This window comes from Lissotriton helveticus, chromosome 1_1, assembly GCF_964261635.1.
Source record: "Lissotriton helveticus chromosome 1_1, aLisHel1.1, whole genome shotgun sequence".
Taxonomy (NCBI): Eukaryota; Metazoa; Chordata; class Amphibia; order Caudata; family Salamandridae; genus Lissotriton; species Lissotriton helveticus.
In genome coordinates this window covers 1,175,652,811-1,175,679,530 of record NC_136057.1, presented here as the reverse complement: position 1 = coordinate 1,175,679,530, position 26,720 = coordinate 1,175,652,811, and the positions used below count along the sequence as shown (strand labels likewise).

Below are 26,720 nucleotides of genomic sequence, written 5' to 3'. Positions count from 1 at the left end.
GCATTGTAATAATATATCCTATAGATTAGACGTAGGACTGAGGTCAACTAGGTCTCTATCGAATATACTAAACTTAATTGTGTGTGTGCCAGCTAACTCGGTGGTCACTAGAAACTTTCTCGAATACACAAGAAGGGATTTGTTTCCTTCAACCACCTAAACATGACAACTTTGTTTCCCAAGAATAAGAATATATCGCTGAGTTGCGGAAACAATAGCTAAGTATTTCACTCAGTCAATCGTGCATGCTTTGTTTCTACAGAGTTGCAGAGAAACAGTCAGACGGGCGTTTTCAATAAAAGGGTTTATTTAACAGTCTTCTTGCTCATGCAAGAGAAGTGAACTGCTACAATCGCTATGCAGACTGCAAAGTATAATGCGTACAGCGTAAACAGTAATATGAAATAATACTGTAAGGGCGTTGTATGGTTTCTAAGCCATATAAAAATACATACATAAATAACATTGACTAACATACTCAACTGGTGCTTCTAAAATACGCCTACCCTGATGTACCTAACCTAAGTCTAGTACGAGGGATGAAGTAAGTATTGTGTAGCATAGGTTTAGTTTTTGCCAAGAATCTACCAGAGATTTCTCTAGGTTCTAATCAGCTCCATACCTTGGTTAGAATGAAGGAGGTCTGGTATCTCTGTCTCGGGATTCGATTTCCCAACACCCCGGAAGGGGAGCCGGAAAAACACTAGAGCTGGATTTTCGACAGGAGTAGGGCAGCTTCCTGATCAGTGCCTCAGCTGGAGAGTGGGCTTCCTTCTGCACTTGTTGTAGCAAGTTGCGTCGGGCAAGTAGGTTTTCGAACTGCTCCGAACCACCGTATCTTGCTAGAGCAAGTCAAGGTATATTTATTCCTTGAAGGTGTTTAGGAATGCCATAGTTTGACGTAAAGTCGGTCATATGAACGTCGTTAAAGAACCCCTAGGGAATAGTTGTTCTTTGTAAAGTAACTGAGTTCTTGGACAAATCAATATTCAAGCAAGGGGAAGTCCCTGGCTGCTTAAGCTGGTTTTCCAAGTAGTCGTTGTGACGTTTGATACGGGTGGAAGTAGGCATGCCTGTATTTGGGTAGCATGGGCTATGCCTAAATAAGGGATTGATTTCTATGCCTATATAAGGGCAATGTGAATTGTACCTATATAAGGGCATGGCTCGGGAAATTTCACTTGGAGCTTAAAACACCACACAACAATTGTTTTTATAGTGAAACAAACGAGGATGTGGAGTATAAAAGCAGCCTGGACCGAACCCTAATTTTATGCCAAACAAAAGGTATTGATGACCAGTTCTATAGTGGCCCTCCAAAATTTGTAAAACTATTACCAGACCTGGTTTTGTGACTTGAATATTCTAATAATAATCAAGCAGCCATGGGCGAACTCTGAGGAGGTAGTGTGAAAGTTGAAGCTAGATTCAGTAGACTGTTCTTGTCACAATAAAGATGGATGACAAGCCAAATTAGTTTGTTGTGAGATCGGTACTTTAACATTCTCTGTATGTGCAATAAAAGGTAAACCCTGTGTGAGGTATTGTACAGTGTATTCATTACATATTGACCTTTTAACTCGCACACTTGAATCTACTCTTTGTAGTCTGTTAGAAATGTGGGGGACTCTAGTTGGCAGGTTGTGGCCCTGTCCAAGTAGGGACCCTTCTTTCTAGTTAAGTTAAGGGATTTACACTTATAAAATAACCCCTGCTCACCCCCTTGTTGGCTTGGCACGAGCAGTCCGTGTGTAGAGTATTTGCATTTAACATACAGTAATACAGTGAAAGCACTACAAAAGTAGACCCCACCAGTTTTAGAAAAATAGCCAATATTTATCTGGGTAAAACAAGACCAAAGACGATAATAATCCAACATAGTTATTCAAAATAACCATAAAGCAAAAATAGACTCCATAGTTCCTTGAAGTCAATAGCTCCGTCCGGGGCTATCACTGCGTCTTGAACAAACAAATCCAACAGTTCTGGCTGGCCACGTCTTTGCAGGCCAGCTAAGGTGTCGGGAAGACCCGCAAAACAGTACCTTTAGAAATGCAGGGCGTTGAGGACCTTGTGATGATCTCCAATGAGACTGCATTCGTTCCAGAGGTCCCGGCAGGAGTCTTTGGGCCCTTGAAATCATATGCGTTGCAGGCTGAACTCCGTGCGGTTGAAGTCGGGAGCTCCAGTGTCGGCAGGTGTCGGGGCTGTCGTGCGAAGTGCAGTGGTGCTGCGTCTGGTGCTCTCAAGTGCAGGCAGCGGCTCGGTGACTGCGTCTAGTGGCATCGGTGAGACCAGGGCTCCGGTGCGAAGTGTGGCGTGCTTGTTGCAGTGCTAGCAGGTCACGGTGCAGGCAGTGTTGATGCTGAAGCACTATCGTTGGCTGACGAACTTGAGTCAATGGCGCCTATGTTGGTGGGCGAAGGCTTCGGGGTGGGACCGGGTGGTGCGCCGTGCAACTTATCTGCGATGCCCCGAAACCATGGGGCAGGCATTGGGGTCGTGGTCAGTTTAGAGCGGCGTCGTCTGTTAGACCCGGGCTGCGGTGCGGAGTGGGACATGCTACATGTTCTCCACGAGTGGTGTCATCAGGTCACTGTGCAGGCGGCGTCTGTGACGGCGTTGCCTCGTCGTTGGGGATACCAGGTTCAAAGTGGTGAGAAGTGCGGTACCCAAGGTCGTGGTACAAGCAGCGGCTTGTTGGCGTCGCCATCGTTGGGACCAGGGTTGCGGTGCGAGATGCGGTGGTGTCCTCCGCTGTGCCTTCGGTCACAAAGCCGGCAGCGGCGTCGTTTACTATGTCTGGTTGTTTTTTCTTCTGTTGCTTGCCAAAGCATACAGTTCCCAGTGCTGGTAGCAGATGAACTTGAAGTCTTTGTTGTTCCGGAGAGTTCTTGAATAAGGGGCAAGCCCTACCTCAAGCTGTTGGAGAAACTCAAGAAAATAAGATGCAGTAAGTATAGTCTTTTCACTGCCCAAGACAGAAGCAGCCACTGCCGGCCAACACAACAAAGCACACAGCTAAGTGGTAGTCTCTTCTCACAGCTTCTTCAACTCTTCTTGGCAGGCTTCTTGATCCAAAAGAATTCTAAAATCCTGGAGTCAGAGCCCCAATATGTATACCACATTTCCCTGTGAAAATCTGTGGTGTTGGCACAAACAAAGTTCTACTGGCCACATAATCTAGTTCTGTCCTATTCAGGCCAGGTTCACTACAGGAGGTGGAGACAGCATTGTGGAAGGCAGGCAGTCCATTCAGGTGCTTGTAGCAATTCCTACCACCACTCTAGATGCAGGACAGACCCATTAGCCAGGCTACGAGTCACTGAGGAAAGGCTGGGCACTCCTCAGTCCCCTTTGTGTCCCTGTTTAGTGTGAATGCACAAACCAGCCCCTGTCAGTCTAAAAATCAAGACACCTGATCCACAAATCAGCAGAGGCACATGGATGGTTAGATATGGAAATATCCACTTTCTAAAAGTGCTTTTTCCAAACACACAATGCAAAAATCATCTTCACTACAAGATGCATTTTAAATTCCTGAGTTCAGGCATACCAAATGCCTCTTTTCTATCAGCTTCCCCTGGCAAGCTACATTTGTTAAAGTGTTACAAAGCAGCTGCCATATTAACCTATGGGAGAGAGAGACTTTCAACAGTGAAAACGAAATGCACAGCATTTCACCATTCGGACATGCAAAAAACACAAGTACATGTCCTACCTTTCCCTCACACTGCACCCTGCCCACAGGGGTACCTTGGGCCTACCTCAGAGGTGTCTTATATGTGAGAAAAGGGAAAATTGGGCCCTGTCAAGTGGATGAACTTGCCAGGTCGACATGGCAGTAGAAACTGCACGAAGCCACAGCGGTGGCAGGTCTGAGAACCCTTTGAAAGGCTGCTGGTGTGAGTGGCACAATCAGTGTTGCAGGCCCACTAGCAGTATTTGGTTTACATGCCCTGGAGACACACAGTGCACTGTAATAGGGACAAATGAAATAAGCCAATCATGGAAACACCAATCCATTAACATAATTTACAGTTGGAGCACTTGCACTTTAGTACTGATCAGCAGTATTTAGGTGCGCAGAAACATTAAACCAGCAAAAACAAGATCCAGAGTAACTAAAAAAGCAGGCGGTGAGAAGCAAAAAGACAGGGTAAAAACTCCAAAAGATACCAGGTGTAACATAACCATTAACTAAGTATGTACTTTTCTGGTTTGTGAATTTCAAGCCATCAGTATCCACAGTTTAAAAAGTCGTCCTCTGTTCTTCTTGGTAATCTTACATTAAATGTTTCAAGGCAAGTAATACTTAGCTTCTGGAATGTGTATTAAGTGTGAGATAAGCACATTTAAAAGACACCATAAAACATTTTACGGAAATGAGGGTAGCCCAGCTTTATAAGAAGTGATGAAACACACACAATCTTTCTTGCTGCACCTTAACTCTGCCTATTTTTTTTCAAAGTGTCAGAAATTAATAATCCTTAAGTTAAAGGGCAGTTTTAAAATATGGAGCTTGCTAGTGTTTTTTTTTTAAATACTTCATTTAAAGGTGTATAGTTGATTATTTGGAGTTCCTGTTGAAGGAAATTTGATACTAGTTCATAAATTGAGAATGATTGGAGGTCTGACCCAAATGACCTTGTTTTGGACGCATCAAGGAGTACAAAATGTTGCTTCATTGACGGCTGCGAATTTCTCATATATGACGCATGTATCAAATTCGAAACGATGTACAACTCTTGAATTGGGCTTCACTCAACAAGTTGATAATTGTGATGGCGTTCAGTAGAGTGATTTATGTAAATTTTTATTTACATCTATTAACTAAAAGCCACCCAATCCACCTGTTATGGTGAACTATGCAACCATAACTACAGCCTGCTCAGCCTCTATTACTTATGATCGTGCACATCAAAAATATAAAACATTTCATCAATGTCATTGGTGATTTTGCATCAGTATTACTTAATTCAGAGCTGCAAACCTAGTGCAGGTGTTCTGTCTTTTAGCAAAATAAAAATGACAGAACTTAACCTGAAGACCACCTGCTGCACTTGGTACAGTTGGTTCAGTTCAAGTTACTTTATTCGATTCAATTAAAAGAATCCTAAAAGTATGCTATTAAAATTATAAAATGACTATCATACATTCAATCACAGATGGTATTTCATGGGTCATATTCACAATTCCCAAAATCACGAACAATAATCACTGAGAAGCTATACGTTAATGGGGTAGATCATTGAATAGTCCTGGTTATAATCTTTCATGTTGACCTTACATGTTCACAGAAAAGTTTAAAGTGCAATGCATTAAAATAAATTTATCATCTCCAGATCACTAAATATATTTTATATACATACAATAGGATCATAGGCAGTATACACAATATACAAAATATAATTTTTAAAAAGACATAACATCAATAAAAAGTTAATAATTCATAACGGTTCCTAATCAAAAGTGCACATCTAATAAAACTAAGCATAGAGCTGCATATAGCAACAGATGACAATGATCTCAGATACTCAAAGCCTTCCATATATGTACAAGGTCTAATATCCTTCAAAAGGGGTTTGATAAAACGGTCTCTTGGGACTTTATAAAGTGAACAGAAGAGCACAAAGTGCACTGTGCATTGTTCGGTTACATTATCACACGGGCAAGGGGGCAGTCTCTCACACCAGCCCCTTTGTTTGGGAAAAGCAGCCAAAAAGTGAAATATTTTCAACCGAAATCTAGTCAGATAGAAACGCCATTGTATGTGTGTGGTAAAGGACAAATAGAACTGTTATTGTAAAATGACCGCTTGACTAGATGTTTAAATTTCTTGCCTATGCGATCCTTCAACAGTACAATATGCAATCTTGATGACCTTCTTTATGTTCGAATTAATAGAGGCCGGATTATCATAAAAACTTTCTAGCCCTATTTTATAGAAAGTTTCCTTTACATAGCGTAACCAGGGTATTCACATGGCCTTGTCGAGATTCATGCAGTCCTTTAAAATTTCTTTTGAGAATGACAAATCCTCAGAGGTCCATATTTTTCCCCAGAGGAGTAAAGGGGACACATGAATTCTGTCCTTCACAGGTTGCCAGCCCACCTCTGTGTAGCAGAAAACATTTGGGGTACTATTGGGGATCGATAGTAATCACTTTAAAAATGTATTCTCCATAATTTGAATCTGTTCGCTTTTATGGCATCCCCATACCCCTGCTCCGTAAGTCGCCACAGACACGCACTTTGATTGATACAGAGTCATCAAATCCCCTATCGGTTTTTGCCCCAATTTACAAGCAAAACGGAAAAGGGCCTCTACGGATCTAGTTATTTTTTGGATCCGAGTGATTGAAACAGAGTCATCAAATCCCCTATCGGTTTTTGCCCCAATTTACAAGCAAAACGGAAAAGGGCCTCTACGGATCTAGTTGTTTTTTGGATCCGAGTGATTGATACAGAGTCATCAAATCCCCTATCGGTTTTTGCCCCAATTTACAAGCAAAACGGAAAAGGGCCTCTACGGATCTAGTTGTTTTTTGGATCCGAGTGTTTATCAAGTCATCCCAGTTCAATGTTCTATTAAAAAGATTTCCTAAATAATTAAAATTTGTGACTTTTTTAATGACCATGTTGTCCACAGTATATTTACAGGTCTTAATTTTACTTGGGCCACAAGCCATAGCATAATATTTATTAAAATTGACCCTGAGATCTAAACCCGACATGAATTCATTAAAGGCGTCCAGACATTTCTGCATGCTATTAGCCGTTAAAGTCATCAAGACGGTATCATCTGTGTATGACAGTAACGGTACATAATTGCCGTTTATCTTGGGAAAATCTAAACATTTTTGCAATAAAAACTGTTCCAAAACATTTCTGTAGATTAAAAACAAGAAAGGTGCCATGATGCAGCCCTGGCGGACGCCTTCAGACGAGGCAATTTTCCCAGTTTTTTCACCGCCCGGGCCATATTGTACAGCAACAGAAGTTGCAGCGTGCAATCTGCGCAACAAAGTAACCAGTGGCTCCTCAAACCCCATAGACTCCATTAATGACCAGAGCTTTCCCCTGCATACAGTATCAAAAGCACTGGATAAGTCCATAAAGGCCAAATGGATTGAAACACCCTTGGCCGTCATGTACTTACCCATGATCATTGCTAAATTTAGGCACTGTTCTGTGGTCCCTCTGCCTCTCCTAAAACCATATTGGGAGTCCACAATGATGCCAGATGTATCCGCCCATGTTTCCAATTGCGCCAATATTACCCTCCCCAATTGTTTACAGGAGGCATCTATTAGGGAGATCGGTCTATAGCAACGGGGGATCATTTTTTTCTCCCTTCTTAAAAATGGGGATGATTACAGCCTCTTTCCAGGACGATGGAATACGTCCCACAATAGTTGCTCTAAAAACATTTAACAATAGGGGTGCCCAATGTTGAGGGTTATTTTTTAACCGCTCCAATGGTCGGGCGTCTGGCGCTGGGGCCTTCAGGGCGATGCCTTTTCTCAAAGCCTCCTCCACTTCCTCCAAGGAAAGCGATAGGCTGAGCTGCCGCGAGGACTCAACGTTTAAAGGAACATCATCCTCAGTCGTTTCCTATTAAAATACCCTTCGGATTAAATATCTTTGAATAGTGGTTCTCCCAAGCCTCCACGGTTCTATGCGAAACCATAGACCTCTCTTCACTGATGAAAAGTGGACTGTTTATGACCTCCCAAAACAACCTGCTATCTCGCAGGTCACTTGCTTTTTCCAAGTCATCCCAGGCCTTCTCCTTCAGTTCTATTTTTCTCTTCTCAACTACCTTTCTATACATTTGCCTTGCATTCCTGAACATATCTTTATCCCGGGGTACCACATGGAGAGCCGTCCTCAGCGCTATTTGCGCTTTGGTACGCTCCCCATTAAACCATTTCTTCTCTTTGGTAACACCTTTCTTGGCCGGTTTGAGTAGATTTGTGGCCACACTCTTACAGAGGGCCTCGCAATTTTGCACTATCTGCTCTGAATCAGAAGTGGCCGCTAGACATGTCATTATTTCTAATGAATTCTCCTCAAGGATCCCTTTCTCCATTTTCTTGGGATCGATCTTGTCCCATTTTATTCTAACCCCTTGGTTATGATTATATGTCATTGGTTGTTCTAGGGCCATTGTCCTTGGTATCACTGTACTCCATGATAAAGTGAGGGGGTTATGACCGCTAGCAGGATTAGGTTCTACTCTAAAATCATCAACTAATTAGGCATAGCGACTGGAAATTAAAATAAAATCTATTATACTCGTCGACCCTCTAGCTCCCTGAAAAGTTGGAATTAGCACCATTGCCCTCAATGTAGGGGTGTCAAGTATGCAGAGGTCATTTACCACAATGATCTTATTTAAAGCATCTCCCTGTGTAGTGTTCTTAAAATGCGCCATAGGTTGTTCATCAATGTCCAATAACCCACAGGCGTGACTCCCACTAAATGGACATAGATTGCAATTAAAATCCCCAAGCCACATAATACATAAGGATGAAATTTTCCCAGTCACTTCAGTGATTTCCACCTGCAAAGTGTCGATGATAACAGACGTGTGAGTATCAAAGATGTTATAATACCAGTTAACCATAAGCAAAGGCACAACAGTGAAATTGGTGCACAAGATCAATTGATACCATGGGGAAGAAGATATTTTTTTCTATCCTTAACGACATGTTACATATTGAAATTGAAGTCATTAAGCCACCCTTTGCCCTTCCAGAGGGGGACGGTTCAGTGGCAACAGTCAGGGTATTATAACCATCTAAGTAAAGATTCTCTCTACTCCACGTTTCTTGGAGACAAATGATGTTAAAGGATTTGATGTATTCTATCCAAGCCTCATCCGATAGCCTAGTTAAAATGCCTGCTACATTCCAAGAAATCAGACGGATAGTTCCACCAGTTGGCTGACTATTTGCCACACTAGTGGTTTTAGTAGACTGATTCCTATCTATTATATGGTCAGCTTGGATCATATTCCAATCCTCCTCGCTGTCTTTTAGTAAACCATTGATTTTATTAATGGTACTAAAAGACATCTGCAAGTCGATATTAATGTCCAAGGGATCAGGGAAGGGGGGGGAGTTATTTCTATATTGCCATTTTCCTCACCCCTCTCTAATTGGAGTCAATCTACCTCAGCCAAGGAACTCAAGGGGTCAAAAAGGTTTGGATGATACCATGGGGGCAACGATGGAAATAACTTTGGCCCTATTTGAGATACAGATTCTATTTGGCTAGATCGCCCTACAAGGTGTCGATAGAAAAAACCCAGAGGAAGTATCAAAACCCTAGACTTGTCCATATTCTGCTCTTTTACCCTCTCAATTATTGCTCTTACCAAGCCAGGGGGCCTGAAGGTCAAGACGATACAATCTCCCTCCATTGTTTTCTTGGCAGGGCCAACCCACTAACCCTACGAGCCATCTTAAGTTCAGAAAACAGGGAGCTTTGATTTATACCTGTTTTAGCATTTATGAAATGTAAGGACTTATTCCTCAGAGAGGGCCAATCTTCGCTTTCTCCAGGAGCTAACGGGGTGACATTTGATAGAACAATAATGTAGGGAGTAGTTTGAGGAGGTAGATTAAGAATCGAATCCGGGCTATTCTGGGACAACTAGCGTAGATGATCCTCATTTGTGGCCATATTTCCTGTGTCTTTGTTTTGAATATTTCGATCCCTTATGGGTTTATTAATACTAGGGACCTGGGAGCCATCCTTGGTCCGGTCATCCGATGTTATCACAGTGGTATTTAAAACAAGACCTGCAATCCCAGGATTTCCCCTCCGGTTCCCATCCTGTGTTGTATTTTTCCCCAGGGCGTCTGATTTATCTAAATCCATGTTAACAGAGTTTCCTTTGGGTCTATTTGTACTGGGTCTTATTTCGGGGTGTGAAGCACAAGCACTAGGATATTGATTTTCTAGGCGCGACAATCTGTTATCAATGGTTGTCAATTTGTGAAGCACCGGTTTTAAATGAGAGCAGATTACCGCTTCTAGTTTAGCCCAAAAACTCCCCTCCAAACCCTGTTCTAAAGAATCGAAAATCTCCTGAATTCTTGGTGATGCAGGCGATGATAAAATACACCCGTTAGTTTGTAAACTTTCAGTAACGGGACAATCAATGATATTAGAGCTTGAAATAGTATTGCCATTATGGGGCGTCTGTGGCATTTGAGAGTCCAAGGACAATCTGCGCTCTGTTTGCTTTATTTTATGAATTATGGCATTTTCAGCTCTTAATAAATAGGCATCTAAGGTGCCAACTAACCCCTTCCCGCTATCATCCCTTTGTTTTGCCATTCCGGATGTGCCCCCCCTGCAAATCAACAGTTTTTACCAATATAATTAAAGTCCAAACAATTCTAAGCCCTACAAAAGAACATGCGCATGTATATTGCTCGATAATGTCAAATTAACTATGTGCCAAGGTTTTCCAATTCAAGGTAAACCAGGTATGGCCACGAACTTACATTAGCCAAAAAGTGAATATTAATTCTGTGGCCCAGCCAGGCCTCCTTCGGCCTAAGACGGTCCCACCCTTGTCCTGGGCTTCTCCCGGCGCTGCCCGCGCGTGTCCCGCGACGCGTAAGCTCCCAGGTGGTTATATGCGCCTCCGGGCGCAGGAACAATGTGGGCGGCGTCCTAGCAGCAGGTGCTGCCGGGTATTGTAGTCCCCGGATAGGCAGCAGCACAGGTGTCCCGATACTCCGGCCAGGAAGCCGGCGCTTGCAGCAGCAACAGGGCAGCTTTGGCAGCGGCGGAGCAATAGCCAGAGGTCAGTGCACCCTGTTCAGCCTCACGACCCCCGCTTCCCCAGAGCTCCCAGGTGGTTATAAATGCGCCTCCGGGCGCAGGAACAACGTAGGCGGCCAGTCCAGTCCCAGCATTCCACGACGTCTCAGCTATTCAGATGCTCCCCCAAATGGGCTGCCCTCGTGTTTTACTGGCAGCGTTTTTTCTCCACTTTATTCAGCAGAGGCAGCAGAGATCTTTTTAACAGTTTTAACAGTTAACAGTTAATCCTGCCCCAGCGTTTTCACAGCATTCACAGCATTTTTCAAACTGCTTAGCTATCCCCCGAGATTGCAGTCATTCCTACGCTTACCGGCACCAGCAGTGTTTTTCAGTCCTTTTTCTCCCAACACAAATTCATGCGAATTCCAGCAGTTTTACTTCCAACAGAAAAATGGCCAAGCACCTTTTCGGCTTTCACTCCACCACAAACTGCCAAGCAGCTGCGATGTCACCTGACGTGATCTGACTAGAGCTGCAGTCCGCAGCCACCCCGCCCCCCTTCTCCTCCTTGCCGATAAACAAAGGCGCCGGTAAAGCGGAGGAAACAATGTTCAGTCAATCATTAGGAATAAGCACATAGCTTTAAAAAAAATGTCTAATGCATAGAACAGAGAATGCAAAAGTAACAGATACATATTTTCAGCTGTGTATTCAATACCGTAAATGCATGTTCTTTCAAACACGAGTTATAATTATGAAGTCCCACAACGCCTGACATGAATGCTTTCATAGTTGGTCGCCTCTTACTTGGATATAAATCTTTAATCGCTCTTGAATGACTCCGAATTTTCTTGTATAGTGGCATATTAAGTATGTCTTTATCCTCGAAACCATGTAGCCCTCTGTCCTATAACAAGCTTTGTTTTAAACAAGCATTTGCAATGCAATAGGTCTCACATTTGCGAGGGTTTGAGCTATTGGCATTGTAAATGACAATGCCTTTTATTTATGTTTTGAAAACCAACACAGAAATAAAGGCATTACCATTTACAATGCCAATAGCTCAGACTCTCACAACTGCGAGACCTGTTGCATTGCAAATGCTTGTTAGTCCGCTTTCCGAATCACTAGGCAAAATCACTGTTAGTCTTTAGGGTGCACCATTCCGAGTCCCTTTTATTGTGATCTCGTAAGTTAGCTGCTTGCAGTTGCCAAATTCTTGTACGACTTTGCTCAGGGCCATGTTTGTAATCGTTTTGAGTATGTGCTGAATATCTAGCTAATACGTTTGCATCCTTTACCATAGGAAACGGGTGAAAGGGTTTTGCTTCACATTATATGTATCGCCAGCATAGGTAACGAAGCTGTCGTTTACGCAGTATTTTGCTGCGTTCACGTGAAAAGAAATGGAACAGATTTGTTTTTGTCAGCATTTCAAAGATGAAACGCAGGAAGAAGCAAAAGATGTGTTCTTTAAAAACCAGTGTAAAAAAAAAAAACACTGGGAGGGGGGAGGAGAAACACGAGAGGCGGCAGTCAAAGTGAAAGTACGGACGGCGGAGGGCATTGCTGTGGGGAGGGGGGAGGAGAAATGCGACACAGTGTGAAGCAGCCGGGGCCTTTGAAGTGAAGCTTCACTTCAAAGGTGTGGGAGGAGTGCGGCTCGGCTGAGCCAGAGCGCACGCTGGGGGAAGCTTGTGGGGTGGATCGGGAAGAGCTGCAGGGGAACAGATGGCTGGCAATTTGATGCTGTGCAAGCGCATTTTAGGTCAATGCAAAAGCGCACGGGCACAGCATCAAATCGCCAGGTGGTTAAAGTCTGTTTAAGCCCCTATAGTCTCGCTTCGCTCAATGCGCATGCGCATTGACAGGTCGCGAGACCTAAAAACGAGGCATCTTAAGTTCCAAGTAATCTCTTGCTATTGAGTTGCCTATTGTTTTGAACTTGACTTCTGAAAAATGTAATGCCCTGGAACCTATGTAAGAGGCATACTTCTTGACTGGAAACAAAAGTAACTCTTAATGATATCGAAGGATTATATGTCATGTTCCCCTGACGGGGAAAGCATCAGAAATGAAGCCAGTACACCTTATTTGTGCCACATGAGCAACCAATATACCTTTCCTAAAAACATCAATGATTCGACTTGCTCTTTCAAGGCTTCTGGAAAGGTAGCTCAAATCCCCTAGATAGAATGCGTTCTGTGCATCAAGGGTGAGGGCCACTTTCTTATCTGCATTGTCCCTGCCTTGCCAAAGCATCTATATAGGCATCTGCATGTTGTTTCCTAAGGACCTCCTGGGCCCGAAGCGCACCGGTGTAGGGTGGATTACTCAAGGTCATTAGTGGATTGAATCTGTTGGCAAGAACCCCTGTCTGTATCTTCATATTAGTGTTCTACAATGAAATAAGCTGGTAGCTGCTGCACTAGAGGGGTTCCTTACCAGGTTTCAGTATCGGTACTATAATTGCCTGCTGGGGTCACACTTACCTTATTCATTCAGCATCCAAAAATGTCTTGCTTAACAGCAGTGAGAACTTGGGTTTTTGTTGGTTGCCCAAGTGTAGGGTTTAAAATTATAGAGCCGTTATTGTCTAGGTGAAAGTCTGTGAGATCAGAAAGGTTCCTTCTTCTTGTTTCTGTTTATAAGGATTCATGCTCCATCTACACCTGGGTGACATCCCTATATTCGGGTCATCCGCAAAAGCACTGGACTGTGCTCTTAGATACTGCACCATTTGAATTGAGCACACATTCATATGCAGCAGCAAGATGTGTGAAGTCAGTCAATACCAGTGCACCTGGCATGCACAGATATAAATGTATTCCGGGTTCTAGGAATCTGCAAAATCTGAGTGAGTGATCCATAAGTAAGGCAGTTGTCCTCAAGCCTTCCTGATCTGTCTGGGATCGGATCAGCTTCCCTGGTCCAGTCCTTGTGCCTGCCGAACTCTGGCACCATCCCAGTAGTTGTGCGAAGGACCGTCCAAGACCAGGAGGCACATAAATTGAGCCCACCACCAGTACTGCACACAGAACTGAATTAAGAGTGAAAATTTAACGTCCCTCAATATTATCCCACCCTCCTAAGCAATCAACTGTAATGATTTTCCTAAACCGAATGGCTCCCCCACCTAGTCTATATATCGCTTAAGCAAGTTTCTCCGATTTATTACTACCTTGCAAGCATAAAGTACCCCACCAACAAAGTCTTGTTTTCAGTTTTGTGATCTCAAATGATGAAGGGTGCATCTCTTGCAATAAAGCAATGTCTGGAGATTTAGGAGATTAGAATAGCAATGTTTTCTTATTTTTGGTGTGATGTCAGCCCATTAATGGTTCATCAATGTGATGCACGTGTGTTTATGCATCATCCTAGATCCATGTAGCAAAGGACTGGACAGGTGACCTGTCTCATGTAGCAGATGCTAGTAAGGCACTTGGGTGCTACCTTTGGCCCAAGAAAGCACAGGTGTAATGCACAGCACCGGGAGGTATAAAAAGCGAAAGAGGGAGCTGAGAAGTATATTGTATGCTCCGCCCGACGCTGGGGGAAAGTAAGATTGCAAAAAACACAGTTGATGGACAGAATGTAGAACAATGTCATACATTCACCCCAGTACAGGGATCTGGGCCTAAATCCATCGTTTTTTTGCACTCCACACCACCCTGGGTTAGACACTGGAAAGTAAGATGGCGGATTGAAGCCGCCACGGAGAGGACGCACCAGCGAGGTCTCCCTGAACTCCTTTGAGCTCAATAGCATAGCGATGGCGATGTAATGCAGGCGCTACAAATGGTGCCGAAAAGTTGTTGAAGACGCTGAGAGCTATAGAATCTGCAGTGATTTGAAATCGATTAATCAGAATTCCGGGAGAGAATAAAAAAAAATAACAAGAGAACCTACCTACGTCTTTTTCTGCTATTTAGCTGTCTGATGCCCCCGCTGCTCCGCTTCCGCGCCCGACACGGCTGGATCAGAATTGGTGTTCGACCCCTGGCGGTGCTGTGTGGTGTAGGTGTCACGAGGTTGGCTTGCTCTTTGCTTGGCTACTTAGGTCTCGGGTTGCCTACACTCACAGACGCCGAGGAAATAGTGTGGAAGGAGACAGACGTGATCTTCGTCAATATGGCGCCAAAAAATGCACCAAGATCCACCCGAGCAGCTAGAGGCACCCCAACGGATATTTCAAACACCGAAGAAGGGGCTGAGGATTCGACCATGGTGCCAGGGAAATCAGCAGTGGTAATAGCAGCCTCAAGCAAGGTCTGCCTCCCTGTAATCACCCCGTAGAGAATGGGGAAGGCTGACGGCCTGGATACACAAGCCGGTAAGCAGCAGCTGATCCGCCCTCCTCTATTTCTTGTCCCAGGGGAAGAAGCTATGCTGACTAAACTAAGAGCTGGGGTTACTGGGGGGGAGCCCGGCAACATAACTACAGTCACTCCCAGAGTTACAGGAGTATGTAACAATGTAGCCGCCACTGATACTATTAAAAAGGTAGACCATGACAGTGAAAAGAGGAAGGTAACTGATGTTGCTCTTGGTTTGGACTCAGGCTTATTACCATGCAACAATAACAGTAATAAAAAGCGCTGGAGCCTGAGCTAATTTCAGAGACATTGGGGAGCGCGGTTACAATTCTCCACGATGAAGAGCTTGAATTCAAAAGAGCCCCCGCCAACACCACTCCTAATCTACGCATTGTAACTCCCTCTGAGAACCCTGAGTCTGTCTTGCTCTCTGAGAAATCAAGAGTTGTAATGACTGATACCGTGATTAACGTTACTAATACTTCGGAAGGTCTAGAAGAAATTTCCAATGATGAGTATGAGTAGGAGTATGAAGAATTGGAAGAGGGGACAGATGCTTCCAAATTACCTGGTCTAAAAAAAAGGAAAGTCTAAGGCAAAAAACAAATCAAGGAAAGGAAGAAACGCTTCAGCCCTCTCTACTATGATAACTTCTTTAAATAGCCGAGGGAAATCAGTTCGAGAGGAGAGCCCCATGCGCAAGTGGATGCAAGCCAAAGGGGAGTTAAGAACATAGCGCTGCATTTATCGGGGACTATTCCTGTTGAAGGGGAAAGTTTGAAGAACTCTTACAGATCTACCGTTGGCAACGGTAATGGCAAGGTTGTTTCCCCCGGCCCCCCCGGTGGCCCCTCAAATGTCAGCTGTATCTGATATTTCTCTTGCTACTGCTGAGACTAATCCTCAATGTGAGAAAAACAACACCTTATCTACAACAGTAAAAACTGCAGAATTCGAGAAACTAGGCGCGGAAGTGCCGTTATCTATGCATTCATCTCCGCCTTTTGCAGAAGAGACTATGGTCGCTACAACCAATTTACCGTTAAATCTGCCATCTCCTGCTATCCCTGAGGTATCCTCACTGGATAGAATTCTTAAAACTTTATTAGAGCATCGACAGGAGGCACAACAACATGTTCTCCAATTAAAAGAAGATAATAAGATGCAGAACTGTCTATTAGAGGTCACCAGTAAGCTGTGCGGGGTGACAAAAGAGATCGAGTGGAGAAGTGTGGCCTAAATTTATTTATTTATTTATTTATTTATAAAGTCTTATATAGCGCGAACGTGACCCACAAGGGTATCAGAGCGCTTTACAATAGAAGAATAAGCCATGGAAAAGGTAGTCAATACAAACAACATGTCAAATTGTCATAGTAGAGCAATAGCATCTGCAGAACATATTACATTAGACATTGTGCTATCAGCCGCACAGATCTATATCCCACGAAAAACATTAATTAGCAAACAATTGTGGAGCAACATGGGATGTGATAAAAGACATGCAGCCAGATACGTCCCATACTTGGATTTAGGACATTAGTTTGTTCATTAATAGACTTTTTACTTCCTTTTTGAATACAGTAAGGGATGTGATTCCACGCACTCTGGGTGGAAGAGAGTTCCAGATCTTTGGAGCAATCCCTGAAAAAGCTCTACAGCCTGTTCTCTTCTTTCTGAAGGATTGGGGTTTCAGAAGTAGAGTGGTCGCACTTCGTAGTTGTCTGCAGCCACCTGATTTTTCTAACTTTAGCGCCAAGTAGCTGGGTGTATTGTTGTGAATTGCTTTGTGCGTCATGCACACCACTTTAAGGTGTATTCTTGCTTCATAAGGCAACCAGTTCAATGCTTTCAAGGTTGGTGAGATGTGATTGTTTCTTTTGGTTCCTGATACCAGTCTAGCCGCAGCATTCAGAGCTGCTCTCAACGGTGCAAGCCTGTATTTCGGGGGACCAGCGAGGGTGGTACTTCCGTAGTCTAGTCTAGGTAGTACCAGAGCTTGTACTGCAACTTTTAGGTCAGCCTGGGTGAGGAAGGGTTTAAGTTTTCTTAATATATTCATTTTGTGATTAGCTCCCTTGGTGGCAGTAGAGATGTGCGCCTGCATATTCAAATGTTTGTCAATGGTGACACCTAGGGATTTAGCCGAGTCTATGATGAGGGGGACACAGTCAAAGGAGGTTAGGTGTTTTAACCAGAGGTCTATCTTTGGGGTGTAGTTTGGTGGTGAGATGAGGATGAATTCCGTTTTTTTGGTGTTTAGCATGAGATGGTTATTGGTGAGCCAGCTTTGCGTGTTCAGAAGCGTAGTGTTAAGAGCAACGAAGTCATCTGGCGAGGAGATTTTAAGGTATAGCTGCGTGTCATCCGCATAAAGGTGATATAGAATGTTCGCAGAATTCAGAGCATTCGCCAGGGGCTCCATTAACAAATTGAAGAGAATGGGTGAAAGGGCAGATCCCTGAGGTACACCAAGAGTGACCATGGATGGTTGCGAGAGGGAGTTCTTCATCTTGAATCTTTGAGATCTGTTATTCAGGAAGGAGGAGAACCACTGTAGCACAACGCCCGAGAGGCCCATCCTTCTTTCCAATAGGGCTAGGAGCTTATCGTGCTTGACCGTATCGAAGGCGGAAGACAGATCAAGGAGTATTAAAAGGCATGATTCATTTCGATCAAGCATGATTAGTATATCATCCATAATGTGCGTGAGTGCAGATTCAGTGCTGTGCCCACTACGGAAGCCCGATTGGTGACTGTCTAAGAGGTTGAAGCTCTCAATGTGATTGCATAATTGGATTTGAACACATTTCTCCAATAGTTTAGCCAAGGTGGGGATATTGGTTATAGGACGGTAGTTGTTAGGATCAGCTGGAGAAGCATCAGCCTTCTTTAGTATAGGAGTGACCTGTCCTATTTTAAGGCAATCCGGAATGACACCTTGAATCAAGGAGGCGTTTACAATTTTAGACCATAAAGGTAGTATAGCGGTTTTCAAGATCTTGAATAGGGCAGGTGGCAAGGGATCCGAGAAGTGATTGGAAGGGTTGATTTCTTGTAGAGTGTTGAAGATAGTTTGTTGAGAGATTGGCGAGAAGGTGTGCCAGGAGGCATTGTTTTTGGTACTTCCCTTGGGTTAATATAATTAATAAGGTCTTCAGATAAACCGTCCAATTTGGGATCTAGAGCCATAGGATGGCGGGTGGCCAGCTTTGATTGTATGTCTAGCTCAATAGTTTTAGTCTTTTCATGGAAGAAACTGGCAAGAACATCGCATGTAGGTGTGGCCAGGTCATTTAACTCACTGTAGTTAGTTGTATTGCAAGATTGTTCCTTGATGATTTCAAAGAGTTTTTTTGATCGGTTGATCGCTAAGTTCAGCTGAGTTCGGAAGAAGTCTGCCTTTGCCTTAAGAATCTTCCTATTGTATGAGTTCCTCAATTTTCTAAGATGATCAAGCTTTGGAAGTGCTAGGAGCTGATTTCCAAAGACGTTCAGCAGCTCTTAGCTGTCTACGCTCCAAGTTCAGGTCTTCATTGAACCAAGGTTTGGATCTCTTGGTGGAAACATTTTTTTTCCTGTAGTGGAGCTGTGGAGTCCAGAGTTTCAAGCATCTTGTCGTTGTAGAAGGTTGTAAGCTCATGAACATCAGTTATGTCAGACATTAGGGACAGCGCGGAGTTGTACTGGTTTACTAGGGAGATGGGATTGATATTTTGTAGATTCCGTTTCCATTGTTTTAACTTTGACGGTTGTCCCCTTTTATGCATTACTTCAGTATTGATGGAGAAGAGGATGCAGTAATGATCAGACCAATCACAGGGAGTGATGGATTCCAGTAGGATGATGTTAGATTTTGCAATGATGAGGTCCAAAGTCTCTCCCTTGTTATGCTTGTTATCTAAATGGTTAGAGCGGCAGACGCTGATGCAGAGGTCTGGTCTGGGACCAGGGTTCAATACCCGCCGCGGGTCTTGGGCTCAATTTCCTCGGACCTGATAATTATCACCTCTGTGCCTATTCTAATCATGGGTCCCACTCTGCAACTCTGGGCAATAGCTTGCTTAATCTCCACAACGGCCCCAACAGCGCTGGGATGCCTGGCTTCACCTTGGGGGTGCCCAGGAGTAGACATTTCACAGGGAAAAAGCCAGGAAGGGTTCCTAAGCGGTATACGGACAGCGCCGGGACACCTCCGGTGGAGGTAGCTGTGCGCTTTACAAATGCCGGCATTTCATTTTGCGTTTCATTTCGAAGAGCTGCAGCAAAGGATTGCGGATGTAGTAGAGACTGCGAGTCGCTCTGAGGCAGCAACTAACCAGCTTGAAATCGATATAGGGAGCTTACAGAACAAAGTGGAGGTCATGTAAAATAGACAAAGGCGGTAGAACCTCAGACTCTTTGGTATTCCAGAAGGGTCAGAGGGCTAGGACCCTCGGGTATATATGGTCAGACTGCTTCAAAGGGCCTTCCAGACCTGACCGACTGGGACTGGGACTCGCAACTCCAACAAGTACATAGACTGCCAATTATTAATAAAAACAAAGATAGTAAATTCCCTCGTCCTTTTTTTGATTTACTTTGGTAACTATCTACTTAGGCAGGCTGTCTCTATTAAAGCTAGACCCAATACTCCGGTGACATCAGAAAATGTAACCTTTTTTGTGAGATCCGATCTCCGTAAAGCCACCATGGACCAAAGATGGAAACTGCGTCAACTGATCGATCCTTTCACATCAGAAGGCGCAGGTATACCTTCAGGAACCGGCACTCCTGAAAGTTTTGTGAGCAGGACATACTTATTATTTTACTGATGCTAAAGAAGCTGAGCTAATTCTCTCTAAAATTAGATAAAGTCTAGGGAATTCAAAAATCAAAGTTATTTATTTATTTATTCTAAATTTTCTTTTTTTATTTTCTTCTCTTAAATTTAGAATAAAAAATGTTTTTCCTCACGTTGTAATAAAGAGCAGATTTGATTTTCACCTTTGGTTCTGCTCTGATGTGTATTTAAGTACCTTTCTTTTTTTTGTCTGCAGCCATAAAGTTCTATAAGGAGTGACGGGAGATCCCAGGGTGACCTCTCTCCTAGGCTGCCCTTTCAGCGGCAGCAGTAGATAAAGGGGGGCTTTCCTGGTAGGCACATATGGGAGGGGTTAGAGAGGGTTGGGAGATAGAAATTCGGGGGGGGGGAGGTTAATATGGCTGAAAAAGACAACACAGGCACTAAGGGTGTATGTAAGGTACAATATGAGAGAATTGTTTTGTAGCAGACTAATGCAGAAGATAGTTGCATACTCAGATTCAAGATAAGTACCAAATGAATTGCTTAGCCTGGAATGTTGCGGGCCTTAACAGTAAAAGCAAGAGAAAATTGGTCTTCGAGGAACTTAAAATGTACAACCCTCATTTGGCGCTGCTAACAGAAACCCACATCTGTTACAAAGATAGGTAACTCTTAGAACTAGGGGGATATGAGGTAGTGACCTGTACAACTTTAAATGCTTCCATTCGAGGGGTGGCTATAATTTAGAAAAGGCAATTTAGAGTAGAAATTATGAAAACAGCTTCCGATAAGGCAGGCCGGTGGGCTATAGTACAAATTATTCTGGAAAACTGTAAATATGTCCTTTGTGCTGTATATGGTTCAAATACTGACGATTCATATGTCTTCGATTGGTTAAATATGGAATTATTAAATTGGGAGGGTGAGTTGATACTCATGGGTGATTTTATTTGCGTTATGAACTATGAGCAAGACACTACGAGACAGGGTACTTCCCAACCTATGCGAAAGACACTGGCTGCTATATTAGAACTTTCCCGTATTCATAATATAAAAGATGTCTGGAGGAACTTGTACCCTAATCTAGCGGGATTTACCTATTACTCTGCACCCCATAAAATGTGTGCACGGATCGACATGGCATGGGTATCCGACAATATTTTAGGATCATGTAAAATGGAGATTTGCCCAAGTGTTACTTCGGATCATAATCCGATTCTCTTGGGGTTCAATATCATCTCTAAAACACACGAACCTAGGATATTCTCATTTCCTAGATACTTGTTAGCAAACTCTGTATTTATTGCCCAACTCAAAGAATACATTAAAAAATTCTTAGAGTTTAACACTAATTCTGCCCCATCTATCTACGTTTGGGATGCCTGCAAGGCGAGTATAAGAGGGTACGTCCAGCAGTTCATATTTAGACCGAATGCAAGTCGAAGGATGGCGATTTCTGACATGACATCTAATATTCGGACACTGGAGAAATATTTGGCAGAAACTCTCAGACATGGGGTCCAAGGGTTACAGCGGTCGCAAAATATCTCTCTACTGGAACTTAAATTAGTAACTCTTCGTTCTAATAATAAAAAATTGTTTAGAGAGAGATGTAGTATTAAACTCCATAAGTATAAGCTATCTCAATATGAAAGCTGAGACAGAATCGGCAAAATTCTTGCTTACAAAGCTGCTGACGAGAGAGCTAGCTCACTAATTAAAGGTATCAAAGGAGCCGATGGAGTTATTTATAATCAACCAGCGCAGATTTTGCAGCAGTTCGTCGCATATTACAGTAAATTGTATACTCCGGAGCAATGTCCTACGGAGGGTAGCTTACAGAGGTATATCTGCAAGAACTTGGTTATTGACAAAGGGGAAGAAGCTAAAGCTATGGAACAGTTAGAGAAAGAGATTACGCTTACTGAGCTTAGACTCGCCATTGCTTCTCTCCCCCCCAGGGAAAGCTGCAGGAGAGGACACGCTCTCAATTGAACTCTACAAAATCTGCGGCGATGAATTGCTCCCTCTTCTCTATTCAGTTATCAATCAGATTAGTCTAACTGGCCAGGCTCCTAATTTGTGGAAAACTGCTAAGATTGTGTTTAAAAAAAAAAAAAAAAAAACCTGCGGTGGAATGCGGGTCTTACAGGCCTATATCTTTGATTAATGCGGATGCCAAAGCATACGCGAAATTACTTGCCATGCGGCTTGCTCCACTTATGCCAAAACTGATTAATATACACCAACATGGTTTTGTGACAGGCAGGGATACAACTGCACATGTTAACATGGCAATAACAGCGTTTGATGTGGCCACAACTAATCCCTCCCCACTCGGAATGGTGTTATTAGACGCTGAAAAAGCATTCGACCGAGTAGGGTGGGATTATCTTTGAGTAGTTATGGCTGAATTTGGCTTTAAGAATCAATTTCTGAGGAAAATACAGGCTTTGTATGATTGTCCTAATGCAAAAATTGGCTACGCCAATATGCTGTCTCCTATTTTCCCAATTTTGAGAGGCACACGTCAAGGGTGCCCTCTGTCGCCATTGCTTTTTCACCTCTCCATGGAGCCTTTCATAAATGCACTCCTGTCCTAAGACCATATTAAACCTTTTATCCATGGCACAAACACCCTTAAAATTACAGCGTATGCTGACTACTTAGCTGTATATACAACAGATGTTGTGAAAGCAATAGCAGGAATTACGAAGGAAGCAAGCGAGTTTGGAACCATTTCTGGATACAAATTAAATCTAAATAAAACGCAAGTCATCCTGAACTATACTTCTGTAGTCCCCGTTCCTGGTATTTGTCAGACTGCCACTTATTTAGGGATTAAAATTTCACCCAATATAAGAGATATTAACACACTTAATTATGATACTTTATTGAAAGAAACTACAGTTCTCCTAAACAAGTGGCATAAGTTCCCTCTTAATATGGTTGGACGGATTAATTTTATCAAAATGAATATTCTATCTAAATTTTTGTATTTGTTTAGGTCTATCCCCTTATGTGTTAGCAAGTTATTTTTTAGAAAACTGGATAGGATTCTCAGCAGTTTTATTTGGGCGTAAAAAAAAAGTCGACGGTCGTTATCTTTATTGAAGTTACCACTTAGCAAAGGGGGGCTTAATTTCCCAGATTTCAAAATGTATTTTTATGCTACTTTCTTGGGTCGACTTAGCAGCCTCTTTAATTCTTATAATCAGTTTTATTTCCGTCAATTTTTGCTAGGCTCTGATTCTAATCAATTCTTGGCCAGAGCCAACGACCCAAACAACTTTAAGAGCGTTAAGTTTAAGACCGCTAAGGAGGCAGTACGTATATGGAATGCAATCATGTCCATTGGTAGGAATTCTTTTTTTCACTCCAAACTATTATTGTGGGGCAGCCCAGGATTACCTGGGATTTTTTATGACCGAACAGGTAGTGCTTGGGCTAAATTTGGAACAACAATGTTAGGGGATTTATATGGTTAACTGGTCTTTTGGATTTTGAGACACTTAAGCTCCTCTATCATTTGCCTGAACAAATGCGCTTCAAGTACATACAAATCCGAGACTACCTTATACGCAAAATGAATTTAAGAGAAATATCAGATTCAGAAATTTTGACCTGTATTTATACGGAAAAAATTAAATCCCCAGTCAGTATAGGCTATAAATGCCTTAGTTTATTTAAGGCTAATGACTGCCCCAAATTAGCGGAGAAATGGTCAGCTAGATTGGGGACGCATATCACTACGCACAATATCTCTTCTTCATTTAGCTGTATTAATGATCTCATTCACTCTTCCAGTTTAAGACTTCAACTATATAAAACAGTTTGTCATTTATACTACACCCCGCAACTAATCACTAAATGGTCCCAAAGCAATACGACTAGCGACCGCACTAAGTGCCTTTAATGTGGTTTGGCTGCAGCAGATCTCGAACATATGCTTTTCTCCTGTCCTTCGTTACATGACTTTTGGGTAGGTATAGAAAGTATTTTGAAACAGAAACAAGTGATGTGCACTTCGTTTTCAGCAACAATGGTATTACTCGACATGCAATCTGGTACTGGCGTACATAAAGAATTATTAACTGTGCTTGTTTCATGCGCGAGACTTACCATTGCTAGGGCATGGATATCCTCTAATTCACCTCTTGTTTGTGAATGGTGGTCAGTGGTGAACGAAATTTATGTTAGGGAATCCTCCCTAGCTAAGATTAGAGTGGCCCAGTCGCTTAAGAAGTTGGATAAAATCTGGGGAACTTTCTTCTTGAATTAATATTATTGCCCTCTCCTTTTCTTTCCTTTGCTGTTCTCTTTTTTTCTTTTTTCGCCTACATATTATGTCTGAATGTTTACTATAGATTTAGTCTGCAGAAATATGTAATATAAAAAATACTATGTATGAAGTAAAAAAAAATAAAAAAAAATAGAGCAGTATATTTTATGCACGCTTGGAATAGTGAATCCAGAGTGGAATAAAAAAAAAAAGGCAGAAATTGTTGAAAACAGTGGCAAAACAGACCTGGGTTTCAAAGAAGTCCGTTGGTGACTGTGTGGCCATTGAACCCAGTGAATTGTCTGCACCTAACTTCACTAAGCAGACATTCCTCCTTGGTTAACGTTCTCAGAGGTGATGTAACTGTGCCGGAGAAGCAACAGTGTCCATCTAACACCTCCATAATCCTATTGCAATGTCCATCTTACATCATACTATTACACTCCTCAACTTTGTCGGAAGTATTTCAAGGTTTGTGAGAGACAAGGGGTGGGTGGTGTGTAGGCAGCACTTGCCTCTGTCCTTGTCTCGTTGACAGACCCTCAGAGCCAAGCTGTTTGGCCTCCCACGTATTCTTGAGTAATTTAAATTCCGGTCTCTTTTCATTTCTGGTGCATTGGCTGCGGCATCCTCCCCTCACCTGTTCGACTTGTTGGCAAGCTAGTATCTTATAGCTAACCTATCAACGGTTGTGACATAGCCATGGTGGTTTCATCCATGCGTTCCAAGAATGCCTACAAGTCGTCTTATTCATACAATAAATCTTTCCTGCAGTTCAATGTTGTTAATATGATGACCGAACCTAGGATATATATCTATCTGTATGGCCTTTTGTCTATATTGAGTAAGTCTCATGGGACAAGTCTGCTGAGAATAAAACCTTATGGTTCGCGTAAAGAAAAGTAACATATTTTCATTTTGACAATATTGCGGTTTGTCCTGCCTATGGATTCAAGAGAAGACGAGCCAGAAGGGGGCGTGATACACCGGTATTAGGTGGGTGTTTTGTGCAGCTTATTGAGATTACTCTGTGGGCTTATTGACATTTCTGAAAGTTTCTCCCAAAAGAAACGAAGAAATGTCCCTAGGAAAATTATAGCATCAGTGTCATTTTCTGGAGGACCAGTAGTCCTGACCTTGTGTTGCCTACTTCTTTGCTCCAGCGCTGCTGCCTTATACGGAGTGCCCAAAGCTCTTGGCCCAGTCTGACATCCTGCCGAGTTAGTCCAGCAGGTTTTTTGCTGCTTCAAGTTTGTTTTCCGTAGAGTCTAGCATGGTCTGAAAATTTGCCATATCGGAGAGAATTGATTTACATTTTTGTACTTGTCAGCCATCCTCCCCTACAACGTTTATATGGATACTATAGTTGAAGTGAGCTCTTTCAGGATCATTTCCATAGTGACCTTAGCCATGGTTGAGGTGCCCTGATCACCTTTGTCTTTTCTTTGGCCCAGCCCAACACCTCTGAGAGGGAAGGTGAGATGTTGCATTGTGGTTCCATAGCCTGTTCCATGTATGCGAGAACGCTTGCCTACATCAGTACCCAATGTAGCCACTCAGGGATGTGCAACAGTTTCCAACAATAGTAAAGGTCCCACCATCCACAAACTCCCCATTCCTCTTGGCAGGTAGGGGAAGGCTGTAGTCCGGGGCCAGGCAAGCAGTGATGGGACAGCACGAGCAGAGTACCATGGGTGCGCACTCTATTGCTGGCTGTAAATGAGCAAGGTAGATGAGAAGTACCAAACTGACCTCTGTTAAATCAGTGTAGAAGCCAGAAGGTTTCTTAAGGTCCTCTGCTTCACACTTATGACGGTTCATAAGCTGGACCCAGTCATTGTTTAAGGTATCTGCCTGCGTTTCCTGCACTTTGCTTTGTGCTGTACATACATCTGCACACGAGGCAGGTAGCTGGGTGCAGGGAGCGATGTTTTAGCGAAGCCAATCGAGACCCCCTCTTGGGCGCTGGCACTACCTCCTGGATGTTGCCACAAGGCCCGGTCGACTTTGTGATCCAGCTACCTCTCTTCTACCAGAGTGGTCAACGGGAGAGATTCTGCAACAGTGTTCACGGGTGGCAAGATTATCCTATGTGGTCTGGTCTGTGGCACATATTTCTCCCTCCTGTCTCCACTCCAGCAGATTTGGGGAAACCTTTCCTGGATCAGAGGCAGTCCCTTATGGCCGTTGCCAGTCCATCTTTCCTCTCCACCACATTAAGCCTGTTGCAGGGTGACAGTGATGACCATCTTGCAGAAAGTTGGCACATGGTGGGTCTGGTTGCATGGTTCCTTAGACATTTGTGGTCATCTTGCTTGTGGCCACACCCTGCTTCTCCCATTATCTTTGGAAAAGTCTTGAAATGCCTCTACAGTCTCTGTTTAAAATATGGAGTAAAAAAAAATGTCCCATCACTATAAACGGAACCACAGTTCGGTGAACTTTGGTTGTCCCTAATTCTCCTCACAACTAATGTTAATTTAGGGGGGTGGTAAATTGAAGCTGTATTAGATGTATCTATCTTTGTTTTCTTAGTGTTTGAAATTCC

At 43.1% G+C, this 26,720-nt stretch overlaps 1 protein-coding gene across 3 annotated transcripts in view; it reads left to right on the top strand.

Moving 5' to 3' along the window:
- ZNF800 (zinc finger protein 800) overlaps positions 1-26,720 on the top strand; it is a 230,245-nt gene that overhangs the window by 35,577 nt on the left and 167,948 nt on the right. The gene's annotated exons all lie outside the window — the stretch shown is intronic.